We start from the raw sequence: 24,889 nt of genomic DNA on the forward strand, positions 1-24,889 counted from the left end.
GAACTGTAGATGAATACAGTACTCTAGTTGGCAAATTTGCTTTTCATGGGGTATGGGTCAATAAGTTTATGCTATATAATATATATACTAGGGTTTAACATATAAGTTAGTGGATGGTGAGTGATGAAACCAGTTTTTCACTGTTGGAGAGGGAAGTTATAAATAAGCAAAGGAGAAGTTTAGAATAAATCCCTGTGGTAATAGATTAGACTAGGAGACAGGATAAATTCATATTTAGCATAGATAGATAGATAGATAGATAGATAGATAGATAGATAGACAGACAGACAGACAGACAGATAAATGAATAGACTGATAGTTAAATGATTAGAGATATGTGTATAGACTTGAGTTAGTGTGCATATCTATATATCCTAGCCTCTGAAAAGGCTCACTGAAAAGGCTTAGGAACAGTGACATTCAAGAAATCACAAGAATACTTAGCATGTTGGTTTCTAAGCAGTGTTTTCCAGCAATAGAAACCAAGCCTTTATGGAGAAATGGCCAATTCCAGAGCTGGGTAGGAAACATACGTAATGAACCTGGAAGATTTTGTAGTACCAAAAATCAAGAAAACACTAAAAAACAAAAGGATGGGACATGCCAACAAGACAGAAGCAAAACTGAAAGGGTTCTCAATGGCCAAAGCTGGATAATTTGAGCAACAAAATTAGTGATGTTATCTGATTATAACCCAAAGTACAAAATAAATATATATTAACTAAATGATCAAGGTTAACATCGCCAGTGATGTTAGTTTACTATCATGATATACACCCTGATATCATGTGATGAGGAGTAACAATTCATGTTTGCGGTATTTCTTCTCCAAACCAATAATCCCCTTCTATCTTGGGGGGGGAAAAAAAAATCTCAAATTGAGGAACAGTCTATAAAATATCTGATCATTATTTTTCAAAACTGTCAAGGTCATGACAATCAAGGAAAGAGCTTAGTCTATATCTATCTCTATACTGCTTTTTCTAAAGTACTTAATATGGATTTAACATTGATAATTATCTTTATAGGGAGCTAAATGTTATGGGAGACATAATGAGCTATTACAATGCATATTTCCTAAGGGAAATTGACCTTGCCTGAAATAATCTACTCTTAAACTTCTTGTTTCACCCTCCTTCTGCCTATAAAAACTTTCCATTTTGTACAACTCCTTAAAGCACCTCTGTATTTACTAGATAGGATGCTATCTGATTCATGAATTGTTTGATAAAACCAAGTAGATCTTTAAATTTACTCTTTTGAAATTTTGTTCTTTAATAACTTTCCGCAATATATTTTTTTCACTGTCTTCTGTAATACACTTTTTTCCTCAAGTGAGAAGCTAGCTACCCTGTATCAGTTTCCTTGATTGAAATGTGTCATTGTTCACCCTCTGGCTGATTTTTAGATGTTCTCTTTATCTTTGGTTTTCAGCAGTTTATCAATGATGTGACTGGTTTTCTTTATCTCGTGTTAACGCTGCATAATGTTTGCTGAGCCTTTTTTTTTTTTTCTGTCCATTGATATTTTCCATTAGGTTTTAAATTTTTTTAATGTGATCTTTTCTGATATGTTTTCTGTTTCCTTCTCTCTCCTCTACTTGGAGAGTTTCAGTTCTACATTTGCTGAACAGTTTGACATTGAATTTCACACATAAAAAAAGAAAAGGAAAAAAAATAAGCAAGAAAAAAAGAAAGAAAGCTTGAGATCACAATAAACCAAAGTCAAAAAAACTGATTTCATTCTAGGAATCAACAACATTTAATGAGATTGAAGCAGACAGCTGGGTATTAGATAAATGACACAGATAGGAAAAAAAAAAATACAACTTGATCAAATAATTAAATATAGGACTGTAATCAAAGAAAATAATCTTATAAAGCAATATCTGATTTTCTATAAGAGACACTTTGAAGACTGAATATATTCAAAAATTTAATCAACTTGTAGTACCAGATCTATATTTTATGAATATGCATCTTACACTAAATATTCCTATTTCCTACAAATTGAAAATGAAGTGGCCAATAAATAACCACGATTTCACTTCTTAGGTAAAACAAGGCTCTAAAAAAATGAAGTGGCCAATAAATAACCATGATTTCACTTCTTAGGTAAAACAAGGCTCTGAAAGAAGAAAGAATAAATAGTTACTTTATTTTTATTTATTCTTATAAATAATACAGTTATAAGTTAATTTTAAGATAGATGAAAAAATTCAAAGTAGTAATTGTGATGCAAACTCTATATAACTTGACTAGTCTTAATGATTTCAAAACTCTTAAATTATATCCCAAATTATCCAATTTGAGAAAAGTACTAAAACCCAGTATTTTTCCTAAGAGGGTTTTACAAGCTTGGCTAGCGGACCTTACTGAAGCAGTCTTAGGCACATTATGGCAATTTGGGAAGGAGGGTAGGGTTTTAGGGATCATTATGCATTTTTATTGGTGCCAAATTCTATACCCCAATTAACGGTGGTAACCACTGTATCCATCTCTATACTGTTTCTTCTAAAGTACTTTATATAGATTTAACATTGATAATTTTCTTTCTAGGGAGCTAAACACATGAGTATATAATCTGATTTACCCTTTAAAACTGCTCATTATATACCAAAATAATATGTCCTGGAAAATGAAAAAGATAGCTGGAGATATTTCCTTATAAAATGATATTCTCTGCATTTGGCTGATTCATAGTGTATCTTTCTACCTAACCTCTTGTGCTTTCTCATTGTATAAAGATAATAAAGAGGAATACAATTTAGAAATTAGTTAACAGCCTTAATTACACATGCCTGATTTCCTTGTTTGGGTCCCAGACTCTAATCCTGCATTGTCGCAGTTCTGTGCTTATTCACATTTTTATTATTGTTGTTTATCTGCATTACTAGCACTGGATACATAGTCTGCACCCAGTAGACATTCAAGAAATACTTCTGAAATAAATAAATGAATGAAGACATATTTTATTGGAAAATAAATGCTCAGCACTAAATATGTATGTAGCTATATGCTAACACCATCCCTCCCACCCCCTATACATGCACACACTGATGTGTCTATGCATATATTGTATGCTTACTTTAGAATATGCAAAAATTATATAAGTATAATGTAATAATACATCTATTAATTAATCACTATTCTTATTATGTGTCAAACACTGTTCTTTGTTCTTTACCTATATTACTTCATTAACTTTAATCACCAACTCTAGGTTTGATACCTTACTCTGCCATTTTTTCTTTAAGAGACCTAAGACAGAGAATCTAAATAAATTTCCCAAGGTCACACAACTGTTAACGAGAGCATTAGGATTCAGAGATGGATCATTTTGTACAAGTCTAGTCTGTAAAGCATTCAAATCGGCCACCTCTCCAATCACTGAAGCATAAAGTGTATATATGAAAACACATTACTCTTGCTATTAAATTATTAGACAGTTGCCCTATTCATTTTATTTTAGCACCCAGATACAACTACATTCAGAAACAAGCATGAAAACTCATACCCAAAAATATATTTGCACATCGATGTTCATAGCAGCATTATCCACAGTGGCCAGGACATGGAAGCAACTGAAGTGTCCTATGATAGATGACTGGATTAAAAAGCTGTGGTACATATATACAATGGAATATTACTCAGCCATAAGAAGATACAAAATACTTCCATTTGCAACAACATGGATGGACCTCGAGAAAATCATGCTAAATGAAATAACTCAGACAGAAAAAGTTTAAAATCACATAATATCACTCATATGTGGAATATAAACCTAAAAGCAACAAATGAAGAGGACAAACAGAGACTCTTGGACATGGACAATAGACTAGTGGTTACCAGGAGGTATGGGGGGAGGAGGGAGGTAGACAGGGAAAAAATATTAAAATCATTTCTTAAAAAAATAATAATAAAGTAAAATAAGAAATAAGCATGAGATAAGTGCATGTATTATAAGGACTTAGAATTTAAGCCAGATTTCTAAAAGGGGGAGAGGGGGCAGCGGGGTGCAAGAATTGGTATCAATTTCTTAAGAACATGCTGGAATTGCACTGTGATGAACTAGGTTTCCAAGCTACTCGGTGAGAGTGAATGCGAGCTTTTGGAAGTGGATGTCGGGATACCTTGTTCATCTTGCTCAGGATCTAATAGGTGTGTAAGTAGCATTAGGAGAAGAAAGGAATTAGGGAGCAAATGAAAGATGGAGGAAAGAAGGGGGAGGGTCTATGGGAAAGGAATGTGTCTTTCCAAACTAGATTTAAGATATTCACGGGCAGAAGCTGACACCTGTTGTTCTTTTCAATCCCGTTACGTTAGATATAATGGCATGCAAAAATACACACACAGACATTCTTTCCTAAAGAAAACATTTACAACCAGTTGTCCAAATAATCTGCTCAAATATTATTAATGTAGCATATTTCTCTCATCATTTAGGTAAAGATAAAAGGCAGGGGATGCTTGGGATAGTTGAATGAATTACCAAAGGCCACATAGATCAGTGTTAGAGCCATGACTTTATACCTGGTCTTCTGGTTTTGAAACATATCATCTTTGTCAGGATGAATATTAAGCCTCACCTTATCCTATGACTTAATAATAATAAATAATTAAATATTGGGCCCTATGACTTAATCATAATAATTAAATATTGGTTCTTAAAAGTCTTACTTTTTTACCAAACTTGGGTCTATAGTTTTAAAAGTTCTATTTTCAATAAAACTTAAAATCTCTAACCTTTTCTGTACTCACTGAACATATTTGAGTCCCATGAACCAATACTATGAAATACTCTCTATGAAAATCCCTTATGATGTGCTGTCAGAATTTCTTCCCACTTAACAGTACCAGTTCAAACAGCTTTTCAGAGATAGCTGTAATTCTGAGGAAAGCCTGAGTCCTTTATGGCTAATCTTGCATGTGGCCCCACCATTCATTTTATTTTTAGCATCATTCAGTTCCCACGACTGTCCCACTCTGACATCAACAGTGGCTTCCAGCTGTATCCGGTCTCCCAAAGGGAACCTGAGGAGAAATTGGGAATGACTACAGGGTTGGAATGAGTTTTCTCAAAGTCTTACTAAAGATGAAGCTCACATATTACATCTTTGGGGACTTCCTAACTTCAGTCTAGTGATATGTATTGACTTTGGAGGCAGTAAAACAACCTCTGTAGATCCTTTCTATTTTGGGTAGAGCTGTACAATCTCAAGTGTTCATGCAATAAATGGTCTTATACACATGCAATAAATGTCTATTTTCAGGGAAAATAGTCTGAACTGAAATTGAACATTTGCTGTATCGGCCACTCTTTCATTATGAATGTATGCATTCATCCCTTCAATTACTATTCCACATATATCATTCATACAAGAAACATAAATTTCACTCCTATCATATATTAGATGTTAGATACTAGGAATGCATGATATGAAAAATAGACTCTAATTTTAAAGACATGTGATCTTGTGGAGAGAATTCTGTGAAGCAAATCTTTATAGTGCTTTATTGTTCACAAAATCATTTCATCTCTATGTTTTTTATTTATTTTTATTCTCTAACCTCTGAGACTTCACCCTTCTTCACTCTACAGTCTCGAATATTTTAAAGTATTTTTTTAAAGAGTTTATTGGTACATATTTAAAGTTTTATGTCAGGAACTATATGCTATTGTTTTTAACTTATTGCTATTGTTCATGATAATACATTATATTTCTTAACCTATCATTTCAGAGTATATAAAATACATTGTTGATTTTATGCTAATTATGTTACCAACTCTGTTATTAGGCTTACTAGCTATATTTGCCTGTTTTTGTTTTGCAGCTACTTCTGTTGGGTGTTTCTCAAGTAAAACGTCTTATACTTGGCAAATAGTGAAAACTGCACTCTTAACTTTCAAAATAATACCTATTATTTTGTTATATCGTTTCATGTTATTGAAGATCACTTCTAGAATGCAGTTCAAAAATAACAATGATATTATCCATTCTCAAACTTATTCTTAGAATTAACAAGAATGCTTCTAATCTAGTGTTTCAGCATTCTTAACGCTTTTTATCTCTTTTTGATATTGATTTTTATTGTGTTAAAGAAAAATTCTATGATCATTATTTTACTAATAGTTTCCAGTAGGCATAAGTTTTAAATTTTTAAAAAGTTTTTGATGTTTATTTATGTTATTTTTATTGACTCTTTCTTTTGATGTATTAAAATAATTTGTTCCCTGATATTAAATTATTGAATTCACCATCTATATTTTATTTGTTTATTTTGTAAGTCAGTTATCAGATTGAACTGGATAGTTGGGGAAAGTTTAATAAACAGTCTATTTACAAAATGTGGCCAGGTTTAAAGAGGTCAAGAAGTACCCTGAGACTAGCAAGTGATTTACTATTCCTAGGTTTGAATGGGCAAGAAGAAAGGAAAGATGGTAGCTATATGAAGAAGGTTGCTTGGCAAGAGATGTGACTCATATTAGAGAGACGCAGCCAACTAACAGAAACAGTGCATGAAGGCAGTCAGTGGAGTAAATCCCCCTGCCTCAGTTCTCCCACTTTCTTCTGCCCACGTAATCTGAAGCCAGAGAGCAGGAAAGTCACCATTGATGCCTTCCGTGAGGGTCTGCTTTCGAGTACACAGAGATGAGTGGAGAACGAGGATGAGCAAATGAAAGACATCTTGATTTCTATCTGCTTCTAAAGAGAATTTTTACTACTCTACTATGGCCCAGTCCTTGCATTACATGTGAGCCTTCTTATTACATAACAAGTGTCCAAACCAATGAAATAGAAATTTTATTAAGAATTATGAAACAAATAATGAGGATACTGTGTTTAAAAGATAGAAGCGGAGACTGGACCTAAGAAACATATCAATGTGCCCTAGAGCTTGGTGAGCAAGAGCACATTGACTTTAGGAAGAAGACAGAGAGGAAGCCAAGCGATAATAAATATTCAGAGTCTTACAGTTCATTGTAAGATGTTAGGTTTTATTCTAAGCACAATAAAAGCCCCTTGAAGGCTTTTACATAGGGAATGTTATGAGCAGATTATCTGAATTATTTATTCCTTAAAAGAATCCTTGATAAAAATCTCTGTACCAGATGATTAATGTAGGTAAGTAAGCAATATTCTTTTCTGAGGATGTGTAGTGGGTGGATATGGCTGTTGAGCAGGGATAGATTTTTAATTACTATTTTTATTTTCTTAGTTCTAAATATTTGTGGATTTTTAAAATTTTTTTCACATATAGGATTGATGACCTACACTTTTCTAAATGTAAAGAACAAATATGAGATGTTATAATTTTTCTAAATAAGCATATACTAGTTTTTATATAGTTTTAAAATGTCTTCTATATTATGTTTGTATTTCTGTATCATATCTTTATAAACTATACTCATTTCTTTGACATATTTACTAGAAATGTTTCTAGCTTATTGATGATTATTTTCCTGAAGAGCGACAATTTTATTTCCAATGTACGTATTTTCTACTTCTTTCTGTTTTAGTTATACTAAGTCCTTGTTTTCCTGTGTATTTTTTTCCCACCCATAAAAGGGAATACTTTTTTTACTATGTTTTTGAGTATAACTTGTAAGTAACTTGTTTTTATTCTTTTTTGTTTGACAACAATATCACTTAAACATTTTAATTTTATTTTGAATAACATATAGGTCGCATCTCATATTTCAAGTCTTTTTTCCTATGATTATTCTATTTAAAAAGGTCTATATTGCAATGCAATGAAATTTTTCCAATATAATTTTAAATTAAAAAATAATGAGTTTTTCTGCATGTCTTTACTATAGCTCCTATACTTGTCTCCAGAGGCAGTGAAGAGGGGATAGCTGGGAAATATTAGTTCTGTGGTGAATTTGGGTTGTGGGTGGCTGGGGAGCACACACTGAAGAGAACAGGTGGTGGTAGCTTCTGAGAGGAGCAGAAGGCTTGCTGTGTCCTGAGGGCCTGAGGCAAGGGGAGAAAGAAGCAGGATTGGGGAGTGAGGAAAGGGTGAAGACTGGGAATATATAAAATGGAGTTGTTTTAACCAAACTGCTAAAACTATTAACATTATAGAAATTGAGGCAATTTCCATTCTTTTTCTAACTAGCCTCAGAACTTAAATTTTTTTGAACTTTCCAGTTCAACATCAGTGCTTGGATATACATTTGGACTTCTAGATAACCTTCTAATTACCCACTGATGAACTCATATATCCAGACCATTGATTAATCCTGAAAGACTCGCATATGCATTCACCTGGCATCTATTACCCAGACCAACAGATGTGACCAGACCTCCTGGCACCCACCTTCCCAACCACCTGCCGTCCATCATCCTGACTGCCTGATATCTAACTGATAACTGTCCTAGATAAATCCTAGGGCTAAGAATGCAAGACTGACAATTCTCAAGATTGCACTTTTAACTAGAAGAACTTTTAACTCTTCTTTCCTCTTTGGAACACTTCTGAGTTTTTGCCTAGCTCTGTTCTCAATCTGCAAACTCCAAGACCCTTGAATAAATCTTTATTATTTATTTCTAGCCAACACCTCCAGACTGTTTTTGAATTTGTTCAACAGGGAAATACCTGTTTTACTTAGAGAGTTTAGGATTCCTGAGCAAACATTATTCTCCATTTACTGATGTATGGAAAAAGGTACAATTTAACGGCATTGTCCCACTGAACCAAGTAACTAAATAAAGAGAAAATTTCACAGACTTTTGGGCGAAAACTGTATTTCTTAGTCAAGCATAGAAAGTAAGTGAACCTCATTCATTTCATAGTATTATAGTATTCCCAGAGGGTGAGAAATGTTCACATTTCTATACTTTCTATAAATTTTCTCCAGTTTCTAAATAGTACTGTTTGAATGAATTTGTTGATAGGTTTATCTCAGCCTAAAGTTAAACACAGACATAAACAGGTCTTAAATATTACTTATTTCCTACATACAGATTTATTAACAGAAGTTTGTAATCATATACAGAATGGGCAAACTATTACAGCTTAATTTTCCCTTAACGATTCGCATCTATCGACAGTAAGCTACTTTCTATTTGTGCCTGCCATTTATCAAACCATTTTCACATATCTCAATTACTGAGAACATGACTCTTTATTCTAGTCAGGGAGGATTCAAACCCCTCACACAAATGCAGGAAACCTGGGAGTTGTCAGGAAGATAATTAATAACAATGTTGCATAGGGGACATTGATGATGAGTAATGAGTGCTCTGCTCAAAAATGCTTTGCTTAGATACACCAGAAATAGAATCCCCGATTAGATGTTCCAAGTCCAAATCCATAGCTCAGATTACATCTTCAGGGCCAGGACTGGCACATAGATTGTATGCCAGGAGACTGACTGAGGAACTGACAGGTTAACCAATCTATTGCCATAATTACAAATGATTCGAATTAAGCCTTTAATATATATGGAGATCTGCGTTAAGTAGTTTGTCACAGTTGTCCTATAAGAAAGGGAACTCTTTTTCCATTTCACAGACAAGGTAACAAAAACATAGATACTGGAAGGAAGGACGGATTATCTTCATACCTAGAAAGCAGTGGTGAGTTATTTTCTGCTTAGTGACATAGAAGATGTCCTTCTTGCCCTGTCTCCTTTAAGTCCATTCATATCCAAAAACCCCGACCTCACCTTCAACTTGGGGAATCATAAAAGAAAGGTCTTGATATCTCAGCACGGATGATCTCAGTCTCTAAAATTTTCACCTCCTAATACATCGTTTCTCTGTCTCAGACATACTCTGCTGTTTGGGATCCCTGTTTCTTTGTAACTTTATCTATCTATCTAACCTGTATGGAACTGCCTCCTAGTTATCTTTTTCTAATTAAAAAAGATTGTTCAATAAGAATGTTTTTATACCAGCATTTGTCAAACTGAATTCCATGGAGCAGTGGTCACACAGAATAATCTATGACAAGAAAGATACCATAATAAAATATATTTCAGTGATATCAATTCTTCTTAGGCCACTGTTAGAGATTCTTTGGAGAATCACAATCAGCTTTAAGAGATTAATGTTTCAGAAAGTTCTGGAGTATTCTTTAGGAATAAAAAAATGTTAATTTTATTTAACAGCATTTCCAGATGTATCTAAGTATAAATCTCCACAAACATATCTTTTCACTACTGTTTATTTATTTCTTAAAGAATAATTTATTTATGTATTTTCTTGCCTATTCCAAAATATAATAACATCTGTCAGTTTTTAGGAAATCCTAAAAAAGGCAAACCTTGGATTTATTATTGAGATTAAATATCCCTTAAGGAGTCATCAAAGAATGACTCTGCAAAGGTTTTATTTTTAGATGCTTCGGTATTAGTTTTCACACAGCCCATGTAGGTTCGGACGTGTCATCTGCTCCTGCAGTTTCCATGAAGTAAATGCTTTCATGACCACAGTCTCATTCCTCAGGGAGGTTGTACGCTCACCTCCATGTCCTCCTTCAAGGAACTAAGCCAGTTAGGAAGAAAAAAGAATAATCCAGAATGCTACCTGTGGGAGACTGACAGTGTCTTCCAGGGGCATTCTCTTGAAGAGGAATCTGGGGACATACCTGTGCTCAGTTTTAAGGGTTCCTTGCTTCTTGCAGAATGCCTGTCAATGCTAGAGAAAAGGAAGTCCAGCTTAGACAATTCTTTGACAGTCCTAAAGAGGACCAATTAGAACTCCAGTTGGGATTCTTTTCCTGGTAAAAGTCTTCAATACAAGTGATTTTCATTATCGACTTGATAGTGACAACTTAATTATCAAATACTCTGTAGAGAATGCAATAACATTAATATGACTTGACACATAATTATCATTTTTCCAATAGAATTACTGTATAGTTAAAGCTCAGTCTTTGCTGTGATAAGGTTTCTGAAATGTTCTTGTTTGGCCATGATGTCGGGTTTACAGTCCTTTGCTATCCTCACCCCTAAATATGTTTTCTCAAAAAAGAGCCAGTCAGAAAATGGAGAAAGAGTAGATTTAAACAATGAAATTTGTGTATCGTTTGTTTCCCCCTGGACTTTTACAGTGGCTATTACTTGAAATCTTAAAGAATAATAAAGGAAGAGACATGGATATTTGCTGCGTGTCTATTATGTGGGAGCTAAAGGCTTTCATACATATTTTGTTTATTCATCTCTCAAATTCAATTCTCAAAAGTGGCTAGTTGATTCTCATTTAAAGATGAGGAAACTAAGGCTCATATAGGTTAATTCCTCATTACCACCAGGGTTGTATTAATACCTGGTATTACAATTCATGTCTGTATATTTTGGAGGCAGTTGTTCTTAGCCTTGTCTACACATTAAAATCACATGGGGAATTCAGTAAGTATTAATACCTGGGTTCTACCACTAGCAACTGGAGTGTGGCCTTAGCATTTGGATTTTAAACAAAACTTTTCAGGCGCTTCTGAAGTAGTCGCAGTTGAGAAACACTGCTCTAAATTGCTTCTACAAAATCTCCCAAGTTGCCAAATAATTATGCTTATATCCTTTCATTCTAGAAACCAAAAACACAAGATGTGCATGACAGAGTAAAGAAAAGTCTCATTTACACAATCAATTTGGTTTCAGCATTTGGGGGGAAATTGAGAAGATCTATAATTTTCGAGAGGAATTGCACTATAATGGAGGAAAACGGTCTTTGGAAATTAGAACAAAACTGGATTTAAATTACTCAGGCAAATCATTTAGGCCAGAAAACTGGCCTCCTCACCATCCATTTTATCATTAGTACTGTTCGTGTTAACTTAATCTTTGTCGGATTACTTTTTAAGCAACTATCCCCATACGCATGACAATGTCTCTGTCCTCGAGGATGTAAATTCTAGCAGAAAAGTCTAAAGCAGGGCTACGACTGATTTAAGACCAAGTAATTCTGGTAGCCCAAGTGATAGCATCATCCTGGGAATCAGAGGGGCCTTTATGGAGTAAGTACAACTAAATGGAGGATTAAATAATACAGAAAACATAGCCACAGAAGTGGCTAAAAGAGGAAAAGCAGAGGTAGGAAAGGACATTTTACTGAGATCAGCATAGTATATAGGTGTGGAAATGAGAGAGTACTACACACAACACCCTTGGAAATTTGCAAATAATTGAGTGTCTCCTAGATGTGGGATAATTTTTGAGAAATGACAAAATATTTTAAACTGTAAATCTATTTAACAGATGCAAAGGATCTTTCCATTAGAAAGGAACTTCTAAAGCCTATTGTTTATTCGCAGTTCTGAAATACAAAATGTCTCATCTTTTGAGTTGAGTCCCAGCAACAGGAATGGGAACAGAGTAAGTACACATTGAGATGGCAGTGGACTCAGTTCTCTTTTTTCTATATTCATTTTCCCAAATCGCAAGTCAATCTCAGGATCTACACATGCAAAATGTAGACAGCCCCTACCACTCTCTGGAAATAGAAGCAAATGTTTTCTGGAAAATCGATGTTGGCAAGCAAAGATATTGCCCTTTTCTGGGATTGGAAAAATTGGTCTTGAATAGCTCTCTCCATTAGTGTTTCTTTTTCCCATCCATTGTCACACCGATAATTAAATATTACCATTCCACAGTAAAGAGAATGTATCTCCTTCAATTATACAGGAAAAAAAAATGTACACTTAACATGATAGAAAGGGCTTTTAAGAAGTAGAAAGCAGAGGGTAAGAAAAATTGCCAAGTTTGAATTCCACTTTTGATGCTGCATTTTCTTTTGTTTTTGCTAGTTACTTTCCAAATGAAATATATAATATCATTCTAAATGTATATGGATTGTAATCAGATCATTGGAGGCTTCCATTGTGGGGTCCTAAAGATTGAGTACATACTGTGACTAGTCTTATATTTAAAAAGAAAGTGTGTTAGTTTATGGCTCTGTAAAAAATACCTATGCTATATTATACCTAAGTATTTCAGTAGTTTCTCAAACTATTCCTTGGCTTCTGGATTCTTGTTTGGATTTTTCTGATTGTGAAGCCAATCTTCATGTGATTTAAAATAGAAGGTTTCATAATCCTTCAGTGGTTTTCATAGTTCTTAAAGCCAGTTATCAACTTAAGATCTGTTTTCACAAACTAATGGCATCTTTCTCCTGTATTTTTGGACATCTGACATGTTCTGTGGTTCCCCATACAATTCTTTGACATTTTAGTATTGTTCATAAAGTTTTTGTGCTTGATCTACATCTCCATCTTTCAAAGCTCACCCCGCCATTCTACCAGGATTTTCAGATATATTAATTTGAATTAAGCTTTACTCTTTTATTCCTGATCTTTCATTAAAAATTTAAACATTTGAATCTTTATTTTTTTTTATTTTTTGATGCACTTAGAACAATATGCCTCATATCCCAATTTACCTTACTAGATTGTGAGTTTCTGGAAGAAAAAGAAAAACAAGAAAGGACATTACCTCCCCATTTCTGTCACCTTCCCTCAGATCACACGTAAACATTGATTTGTTTATTGTGACAGGTACGATGTTTGGTGATTCTTGTTCTTAGTTATATTTCCAGGGAAATTCTTAGATTAATTAAATCTTAAATCAGTATCTCCTTGATTGGTTTAAACTACCCCTTCCCAAGTTACTGAATGACTACTGTAGTTGGTTGTCTTTGGGGGTAAGTCTGATGTGCAACAGTCATAAGGTTAATCATGAAAATACAATGTAGAAAAAAAAAAAAAACACTTGCATATTTTCCATGTTCACATTTACTTTTGTCTCATCTTCTTTTCCTTCTTTTATTTACTTTTTAAAAAATATTCTTTCTTTTTTGTACATTCATATATTTTATACAGTTTTGTACATTGGCTCAACCATTCTCTATAAATCTGTTTAAAACTACACTCTGAAACTTCCCAGAATGTAAAATATTTAAGCATTTTGTTTATGTTTTATGGCTTAACTATGATTGTTGTCATCATTATTACTATTCATTTGAAATAATTATTTTCATAATAATTAATTGCAAGTTATTCTGAGTCCTGGGGCTACTGTGGTTCCTTTGGGAACTCTCTAGACATGGGTTATAGAAAAATGAGATCCAGGTTAACTTGAAGATTTTGTATAAGAAAAAATTACGTTGAGCTTCTTTCCTTTCTTCCTGTTACCCCTGTTATCCTTCCCCAAGTATAAGTTTGACTATAATTTTTTTTTTTTTTTTTAGGTGAGGCAACCCTTGGTTGACCTCACAGATTGCAAGGACCTTGCCAGTTTATAATCCCTTTTTTTTTATTTTTATTTTTTACACCTACAGCACCTGGTCTTCCTAGGTGGTCTCCCATCCAAGTACTAATCAGGCCTGACTCTGCTTAGTTTCAGAGATCAGACGGGACCGGGCTCGTTCAGGCTGGCATGGCCATAGACGGTTTGAGTATAATTTTACATCTAATCTCATTCCCTGAGGTACATATGTGGTCCATAGTTCAACTTTTTTGAGCAAGAAAATGTCTATATAGGCTTAAGAATGTTTACCTTTCTGGCTTCTTCAATGTGTGCCTTTTCTCTTCAGTCTACCACACTAAATTTAATATCGAGAGGAAATCCTGGAGATTTATACTTTACATGAAAGAAATTTCACAAAAAAGTAAAATCCCCACCCCAACCCCACCACTACTCCTTACAGGACAAGGCAAAGCAGCATAAGTTTTTCTCTGACCTTTGTGGAAGCTCTAAATCTTGAGATAGTCTGTCTCTATATATACTTGCCATAGTGAATATGACAGCATTGTTTGCAAACAAGTCTTTCCTTTCTTATTTGTTAAACGGGGCATATTGTGAAGGAAATATACTGAAAGGAGTATTGTAGTTGTTACATGAACTAAAATATGCTTAGTGCCCACAGAGAGTGGGTGCTCAGTGTATGCATTTTTGTTGTATTAAGAACACGTAATATGTCTGTTGAAAAAATGAACAAAAAAAACACCCCGACAAACATAGGTGGGTTTTTTTTTTCTACATTGAACCCCACCTATGTTTGGGTTTTGGCATTTACCAGCTGTTCACCTAAGAATTAAGTTCTTTGAACTTCAGTTTCTTCATCATTGAAAGGAGGATCATACTATTTATTTTCCTGAACCACTGCTATGTTTAAAAAAACAGCAGGTTTTCCAAAATATAACAGATACTTAATGAATGCTTATGGGATGGATGGATGGATGGATGGATGGATGGATGGATGGATGGCCAAACAGATGGATAGAGCAATAAATTGGGATAACTCAAACAAAAAGATGTTGGGGTAGATGAGGATACCTTCATAGGTTAACCTTAGCAATACATTTTTTCTGGAAGAAAAGAAGTTATTATTGATTTTAGCCTCTGGCTTTATCCCAAAGTTATTAGTAGAATTCTATACATCCCTTAAAAACATAGTTTAAATGAGACTCTCATTCTACTCTGTCACCTCCAGCACCCTCACTCACCCCTTACCAGCAGCATACACATTTTCAAAGGAGGAAATAGCATTGCAAGCATTAGGTAGTGGCTCCAACAGGTACCACTTTTATGCCTAAGATCCATTTTTTTTCTGTCTTTTTCTGTGCAGTGTATTATAGATTTGTGAATGGAAAGCAAAAAGAAGGCAACAATTGGATTTGGAAAGGCAGCCCACTCTCGAATTAGATTTTTTATTTTATACGTGCACTATGGAAGTTAAGAGAGAACATATTTTTTTCTCCTGTTAAAAGTTAAACATATTTAATTGAAAGTTGACAAGGTAAATCTGTATTTTTCTTGATTTTCATATTCAGTATTAATCTCAGATTATGCCAACCATTTGTACATATCCTTTAACACAATATTAATTTGTCTCTACTTATTTTCTGCATTTATTGATTTCTATATGTAATTATAAAATTATTTTAATAGGTAGGAGTACGTTATATATTTTTGTGTATTTATGCATATGTGCATGTGTATAGATGTGAATGCACACACTCACATTTGAAAGGTGCTATATTTTTTTAAGAGAGATGAAACATTAGCCATCTTATGTTTCAGACTATATACTGAATTACTTATTGGCTAAGTTCATTAGCATTTCAGTAATGTAACACTTTAATTGTGCTATGAAATTGCTTTAATCTTCCTCTCCTCAGTAATGAGAAATGCCTCACCCTGTTGTAAAACTTTTGAAGTATTGTGCACAATTCTAGATCTCTGTGACCTATTAAAACAGCATCTCTGGAAGGCAAAACTACAGAACTCTTAAATATATCTTCCCAGTCCTTTCACAAACTTGATTTTAGTTTACCTTCTCAGTTCCCACTCCATCTGTCCCCACTCACCATTTCTAGGATCTAGCCCTCAAGAGTGGTTCACTATCCCTGGGCATACATATACTTTTATTCTGTTAACTAAACATACGATAGATTTATATAGATTTGTTTTTATGAAGGAGTTGATTATTTAACCAGTTTGTATCTCACTCAGTGAGACTGAAAGCTCCACAAGGCAGAACTCCTTTCTGTCTTCCGTACTACTGTATATTCAGTGTCTACCATACACAATCTATGTTCAAGTAAATAAATAAATGGAATAATTTATTAAATCTCTATTTTTACATAAATATTTTTAAATTCCTGATCAATAAGAAGTAGTTAATTTGACTATCTAAATTTTTAAGAGTTCAGCCTAAAGCAACAAACTCAGTATTTCCATTATAGTAAGATTATATTTGAAAGAGGGTAAAGAGATAAATATATGAGCCAATTTAGGGCTGTTCAATTGAGGATAAATTCTGAGAAAGTTCAAGAAACAAGTCAAATTCCATTGTGTCCTCAGCCTTTTGAATTTGTAAGGGAAGAACCTGAAGCTGTAGAAGTCCACACAAAACAGTGAAAGAATATACTGGTTTATCCAAATACATCTTCTGACTCTCAGAAACCATTTTTCTTGCCACACTCTTGTCTTTTTTCATCTGTAAGACTATCTCTCTGGCTCAGCTGTCCTCTCTATCTCTTCCAATGTGTATAGCTATCACACAGCTATCATACTCTGTGTGGACTGTAATCACTGGCAGACATGTTATGTTTCATAGCTCTACATCCCACCTGAGAATTTATGTTCATCTCAAGTTGTTTTGGGATGTTCTTATCACTGGCTTTTCCATACTGATTTCACAACTTAATAGTTGTATGTTTTGCGTAAGTCACTTAACCTCTTGAGCCTTAATTTCCTCAACTGAAAGATGATATCTAATCAAAGGGGTTATTATGAAGACTATATTAAGAATGAAACTTAAAATTTGAATCATGAATAAATAAACAATATCCTATGTTTGATGATGTATCTTACCTTTAACATTTATGTTTTAACCTAATAAAAAAAGGAGAAAAAAGAAAGAAAAAGAAAATTAAAAGAAAAAAATTCTATGTGTGTAGAGGAAAAAAAAAAACGGCATACAACAGTTAAACTTGTAAATTACATGTTACTTGATGGACAAAAGTACAAGATTTGTTTCTTTCTTGTGGGGTAGATTGAAATCAGCAGTGCTTGAAAGAAATGTCTACCTTTCCATTCGAGAAAAACTCCTGAAATACATGATTTGCATATGTATTTAATGTAGTTACATGAAAAAATGACTAATAAATAATTTATTGAGTGAATTTTATTCATCTTAAGACAATGACCTTTCTCTACAAAGGTAACTGCACTTGCCTCCAGCTATGCGAATCACTTGATTTTTCTTTTTTCTTTTTTCATTAGGGAGAACAGTTTTGGCAACTCTATTCTTGAAATGAGATGTCAACCAAATGCTCAAAAATGTATGAATTGACATTTTGTGTCTTTTAAATATTCAGTCTTTCTAGATGTATCAGTCCTTTCTAGGGTATAGATAGCTATTAAAAATCAGTTGCAAGAAAAAAAGTCATGACATAAAAAGAAGATTTTATAACACATGGCTTGGAATTCTATTGTGGTGCCTCAGATCAATCAAACCAACGAGCATCAAAGTTCAGTTTCACCATCAGTATTTTTATGATCATTTTTCCTTTTTTTTTCTATTTTCTCCTATGGTTGGATTATAGACGGCTCCAGGTAATGTTTGCGTTGTAAAATTGAGGCCGGCAATTTCATCCCCCCATAAAACTACCTAACAATTATGATAGCATTGAAATGGTACATAAATGAGTTCTTCATAAAGCAGAAAAGAAAAATGGTACAACAGTTAAGCTTTTTAATGATGGGCATGAAAGCACTGCTGCTGATTAGATTCTTTGCTAATTACCTTCTGTTACTTAGATAGGAAATATTTCAGCAGAATAGAAACATCTATTCATAAATAGTTGGTAACAATATGAAAACATTTGATTCTAAAGTTGGAAAGTAACTCTCAGGGTCATATCATCTAGTCTTCAGCTTCTAGACAAATTTAATCACACACCACCTGAAACATAACTCCAATGACTTCCATGTAGTTAGAGAGTATCTACTTTCTACAACATGATGAAAAAAGTGACAGTAGTAGTATTTGAGCTGAGATATGAAAACAAGATCTATGTAAAGAACTTTCTGAGAAGGAGGACAGTAAATGCAAAAGCACTAAGGCAAGAATGAACTAGGCATATAAATAAAGGAGAAGGTAGTACAAGATGAGTTCAGAGATTTAGGCAGGAGTCAAATGAAAGGGACCTTTTGGACCAGACCAAGATATTGGAAATTTATTCCTCTAGTTATTAAAAAGCCTAGAGAATTTAATCATAGGAATGTTATCATGCAAATTAAGTGAAGACAATCACCTGCTGCTAAGTGAAAATGGGTTGTGGGAATGTAAATTTGTTATGGCCTGAATCGTATCCCCTCAAATTAATATATTGAGGCTTTAACTTTCAATGTGTCTGTACTTGAAAATAGGAACTTTAAGAAAGTAATTAAGGTTAAATGAGGCCATAAGAGTGGGGCCCTACTCTAATAGGAGTGGTGTTCATTTAAGAAAGAAAAAAGAAACTAGGAGCACTCATACAGAGAAGAAAGGCCATGTGAGGACGTGGTGAAAAGGCAGCCATATGTAAGCCAGGAAGAGAGGTCTCACCAGAAATCAACCTTGCTGGCACCTTGATCTTGGACTTTCATGCTCCAGAATTGTAAGAAAACTAATTTCTGCTGTTTAAGTCACCCAATCTGTGGAATCCTGTTATGATATCCTGAGCAGACTAATACAAAGGTTATTGAGTAATCCTGGTACTGGTGAAGGAAGTTTATGTTAATTAAAATAAAAATGAGGAGAAATAGGAAGATTTAAGATATATTTTAAAGGTAGAGCTTTCTACCTCTAATAAATTAGGTATAGTGTTAAGGGAAAGACATACGGTAATAATATGATAGTACCATTACCTGTTTCAGAGACAGATGGAAGGAGAGCATATTATGAATTGAAGAGAATTGGTGATTCTTTTTCTAACATGCTAATTTTGAGATACAGATGGAGATATAAAGAACTTGGATGCATAATTAGTAATTCAGAGAAAATATATATTTGGAAGTTATTATCGCCCCCTGTAAAAGCAATAGTATTCTACCTTTTAATTTCCAGTTGCACATAATTTAATTACTTTCAGGGTGAACCAAATACATGAGCACATATGTACACAAACACACACATATACACATCTGCCAAAGCACAACCAACATTTATTAAAAGGCTATGACATTCCAGGAACTGCTGTTCTCTGGGATTATGTTATTCTCCAGAGAAACGGGCCTAATATCTATTCTCTTAGAGGCTTACAATCTAGAGGGTAGTAATTAAGTATGTGAATGTGGAATATAGACAAGAAAATAGATAACTACAACTTAATAAAGTATAATAAATGCTGTCATGACATCACATATGAATTGGAATGGGACCTCACTGTAGGGGTAGTATAGTGGGCAGAATAAAGAGCTCCCAACGATGCCCATTCAATCCTCAGGACTTGTGATTATGCTATATTACATGGCAAAAGGAAATTAAGGTTATACATGCAATTATGGTTGTTAACAACTGATGTTAATCCAGGAGAGTATCCTGGATTATCTGTGTGGGCCCAATCTGATTGCGTGTTTCTTTAAAAGTAGAAGAAGAGAGAAGAGTCAGAGATGCAATCTGAAAAGGATTTTACTGCCCATGTCTGACTTTTAAGGTAGAAATAAGGGACCATGAGCCAAGCACTGTGGGTGACCTTTTGAAGATGGAAAGGCAAAGGAACAGATCTTCCTCTATAACCTACAGAAAAACAGCCCTACAAACACTTTGATTTCAGCAAAATGAGACCTTTATTAAACTTCTGATCTACAGAACTTTAGATGTGTATTGCTTGTATTGCTTCAAGTCAATATGTTTGTGGCAATTTGTTATAGTAACAGTAGAAAATTAATACATATACATAATTCAGCCTTCATGATCAAGGAGGAATTTTTTTAAAGAAATTACACCCAAGTTGTGATAGAGGTTATCCTGAAGTAGGAGAAGGGGAAAGCAAAATACTTGATCCAAACAGATGGGATAGCAGGTATCAAGATTTAGAGCCAAGAGAAAGAACAATTTGTACAATCATATATACACTATTATTTAGTAAATCCTTCAAATCATATTTACTATATTATTTAGCAAGTTCTTCAATACTAGAAATATTACAAATGCAACTGTCATGAAGTTAGATTTAGTAAAGAAAATCTCTGATTTTATACTAAATAATTATTTTCCAGACTAGTCCTAGTCATATTTATGTGTATGTATACATAAATATGATACATCAAAAGTTATTGAAATCATCCCCTACTCTACCCATACATAGAAGCCTTAAAAACTTTTATTGTACTGTTTGAAGATAAATATTTACTTGAAGAAGTGTATAGGATAAAGTGGCATTGTGAGAGATGTGGAAAACCCTAGAGGAATATGAAAGGCAATGAGTCCACTGACCAGAACAATGGAAGAAGTGATCTGAAAGAAACAAATGAGCAAAACTTTAATACACGAAACACTGAAATGAAAGGGGTAAGACTGAGGGGTAGAAAACAATGGTAATTAAACAGAAAAAAAATCCTCTACAACAGTAGAACTTCGTTGTAACACATAGGCTCATTTCAGAGCTTCCAGTAAACCAAAAGGTAAATCATACAATTTGAAATATAACCACATTCGATAAAAGATAAGTTGGCCTAGATGGAGGGTCTTCTCTTCTCACACCAGCACTATCAAAGAAACGCATCACTGTTATGACTGCTCATGTAGCAGTGGGCAGAATACAGGGTCTGATGTTCAGTCCTAATAAAAAAAAAAAATACTTAGCTATTAAATGACCAGACATTTACAGACATGATAAGCCTAGAAAATATTAACGTGTATGTTAATGATTGGGGTTAGTATAATAGAGATCAGTGGTTGTGTTGTGCCTTTTGGGGGATTTCTCAATGACCTATGAGAGTCTCAGTGAGGGAGGAAGTTTACAGATAAAAGGTATTTGTAAAATACAAATTTAATCTCCAGTTATTGCCATTCCACCTTGAAATCAATGATGCTCATATCAAAGATTTTCCCCAGTAAAGAGTTTAAAATTTTGTTTAACATAGGGTTCAACAAATATGATAGACTCTGAATTCAGTCTATCACACTCTAGAGTATAAAGAGTATAGGATACTGGACTATTATTGCCTCAAAATTGACATTACTTCTATCTTTTATAAAGTGATAGAATATAATAATTATCATTTCTACCTCTACTATGACCAATATTTTACATACTGAGAGCATGTGAGGCTTAGCAAATGAGAAAACAGGCTCAGAAAATATTTTTCCTTCCTTCCTTCCTCCCTTCTTTCTTTCCTTCCTTTTTCTCTCCCTCCCTTCCTCTTCTCCTTTCTTCTTTTCTTTTTTCTTTGTGTAAAATATATATTTCTCAAATAAGTGTCACATACTGTTAGTAAGCCCTAGAGACAAACATTAGTCTAGCAGAGGAGAAATCAGGATTTCAAAAACTCCAACTTGTGGAAGTTCAAATGACCTGCACCATCTACGCAGCTATTATGTCTTGTTAGAGTCAACTAACTCCTGTCCATTCTAAACATAAATTAAGGCAATTGCTATTGCCTGCTTTGGACTTTGCACTATCATCTGAGAATAAATATGATGTTTGGAAAATAAAAGTGTCTAGGGCTATACAAAAATAGATATCCAAACTCCATTTCCTATTAAATGCAGTAGTACATCAAGTGGATGTTGCCTTTCACATATTTATTCAGAAAGATGTATTATAGGTACAAGTAATGGTGCTTAATGATGGCAAACCTATACCTATCTAAAGAGATGACATTTGAACTAGGAAGTAAATGATGAGAAGAAGCCATCTATGCAGTGAGACAGTAGAAGGACATTTGAGACAGATGAAAGACACAAACTCTCTGAAATCCAAGAGAGTTTTCATTATTCAAAGAAATTGAAGAAAAGTGTGGTGGGCAAATAGCCCTTGATCATCACACCTCCTAGTATTTATGCCTTTGTGTAAGCCTCTACCCTTGAATGTGGGTTGGAGCTGGGGTTTGCTTCTAACCAACAGAATACAGAAAATGTAATGGTACACATTTTCAATAAAATTGTAACTTCTGTCTTGCTGGCAGATTCTCACTATTGACTCTCACCCTTGCTGACTTTGATGAAGCCAGAGGCCATACAGGGGAGACTCACATGGCAATAAACTGAGAGCCAACAGTCAAACAGAAACTGAGGATAGTCCATGGCCAACAGCCAGCAAGGAACTGAGACATTTAGTCCAACAGGCTGCAGGAAGCTGAATCCTGCCACTATCCAGATAATCTTAGAAGCAGGCCCTTCCTTAGTTGAGATTTCAGATGAAACCCCAGCTTTAGGTAAAACCATGGTTGCAGGCTCCTGAGAATCTTGAAGAACACCCAGCTAAACTCGACACTTATCCCTAACCCAGTGAAACTGTGGAATAAAATGACTGTTATTTTAAGCTGCTCATTTTATGTTAATATTGTTATGCAGAAATAGATAACTGATAGAGTAATCGAGGCTAGGATGTTCTGAGAGTTACAGAGGTGGAGTGAGGTAAAGATGGAAACCTCAGCATGAACAGATTTCAGAGGGTCTTTTAGGTTATAATGAGGAGCTTATCTTTTATTCTCAATGTAGCAGGAAGCCACTGAAGGATATAAGAATGGTCACCTGATCTGATTTACATTTTAACAGATTATTCAGGTTAATCTATGATAAAAATATTTGTCTGATTGAAGATATAAGAAACCATAAAACTAGCAATTTACAGGAGGAACAATATCTTTGTGATCAAAGGTAATTTTGCAAAGAAACCACTGAAATAAACTTTGAAAGCAATGTAGGATATGATGGTCCTAATAGGAGTTGGGGAATATTCTATGGTAGGATAGAAAGTTTGAGTAGTTACGGATGTGGAAATGAATGAGTCTTACATAAATGGGTGGTTATATTTTTGATTAAAGTAGGGAATCCACATCAAGAAGTAAAAATGATCTGGTTTAAGAAGTAATTGAATTTCTTCATCATATTAGAAAAAATTAAAGACATTGGAATTAGAGAGTCTGAGACTCAGGCTCATTCATAAGTTATTAATACTGAGCCTCCTGGAGATGTTCCTTATGGAAGCTCTTCCAACTGTAACAATGTGATCAAGGTAAATACTTTTATCATCCACACACAATGAGAAAATACTGAATCTAATAGAGGAATATATTAGTTGTGAAAACAGATTATGCACATCTTATGATGAAATATCCATATGGAGTGAATTACATCAGAACACTAGATGGGCTTTAAACATGTGAATGATAGAAAATAAAAGTATAACACTCTTTGATTTCCAACCTTTTTGATAGGTTTGGAAAATGGTGAACATTTTATTTCTAAATTAAGTGAAGAAATATAAAAATAAAAAAGGAAACAGAAATTTCACAGAAGTTGACAGCTGAAGACCTGAATGAAGAAATACCTCACCTTGCTTTATGACAACAAAAACAAAACAAAATGAACACGCACAAGTGGGATTTTAGACTTGAGATATGATAATCTCCCTAAGTTTGTATTACTGTTTGTGGAGAGTAAAACCCTCTCCTGTTTCTACCTTTTGTTTAATAGAAAGCATGGGAAGAGTCTCCTCTCAAATCTTAAAGATTTCTGAGAAAAGAATGCTTAGCATATATCATCTGCTTATAATAAAAACTAGCATAATATTTCATCAAAGCTCCTGTACTTGACAGCCTCAATACATGAAAGAATTAGGTAGGGGCTTCAAAGGCCTGTGGTGAAAAAGCCTCTGGTTTTGAGTACTAAGATATTTTATTTTACCTTCTTAGAGAATTGTAGTGACAATTATTTGTGAGCACACATTTAAATGTTTTGCCTGTCACAAAAAGTACCAATTTTTACTTGCATGCCATTTAATGTTTATACTATCATTGTAATCTAAACACTATGATATTAATCTTATTAGATAAGGAAGCAATTAATATCTTGAAATGTATACCTATCTAAATTATCTATTTTTATAATTTATATTTTATACAATCTATTTTCAGTAATAAAAAATGGAAAATAAAGATGAGAAAAAAATTCAACCATAATTTATCATCAGTGAGTCACTATTTTTCATAACTTGGTGCATTCAATATAGGTTTCATATCTAGCCATATATCAAGAATTATATATCTATATATGTATATAGATATATTTAAGCTAGAATTAGTTCTTTTCATTCACAAAATATTTCATGAATCTTATCATGTAAATATGTACACATCTATATTATTTTTATTTTTCACTGATTTATTTCAAACACTCAAGACAGAATTTTGCATATATTGGATGCACAATAATTATTTTGTG

At 33.8% G+C, this 24,889-nt stretch overlaps 1 pseudogene; it reads right to left on the reverse strand.

The window, feature by feature from the left end:
* Positions 1–14,275: 14,275 nt before the first annotated feature.
* Positions 14,276–14,394, reverse strand: LOC111737678 (annotated as a pseudogene).
* Positions 14,395–24,889: the final 10,495 nt, after the last annotated feature.

The sequence above is a fragment of the Pteropus vampyrus genome, unplaced genomic scaffold (assembly GCF_000151845.1).
Source record: "Pteropus vampyrus isolate Shadow unplaced genomic scaffold, Pvam_2.0 Scaffold29, whole genome shotgun sequence".
NCBI classification, from domain to species: Eukaryota; Metazoa; Chordata; class Mammalia; order Chiroptera; family Pteropodidae; genus Pteropus; species Pteropus vampyrus.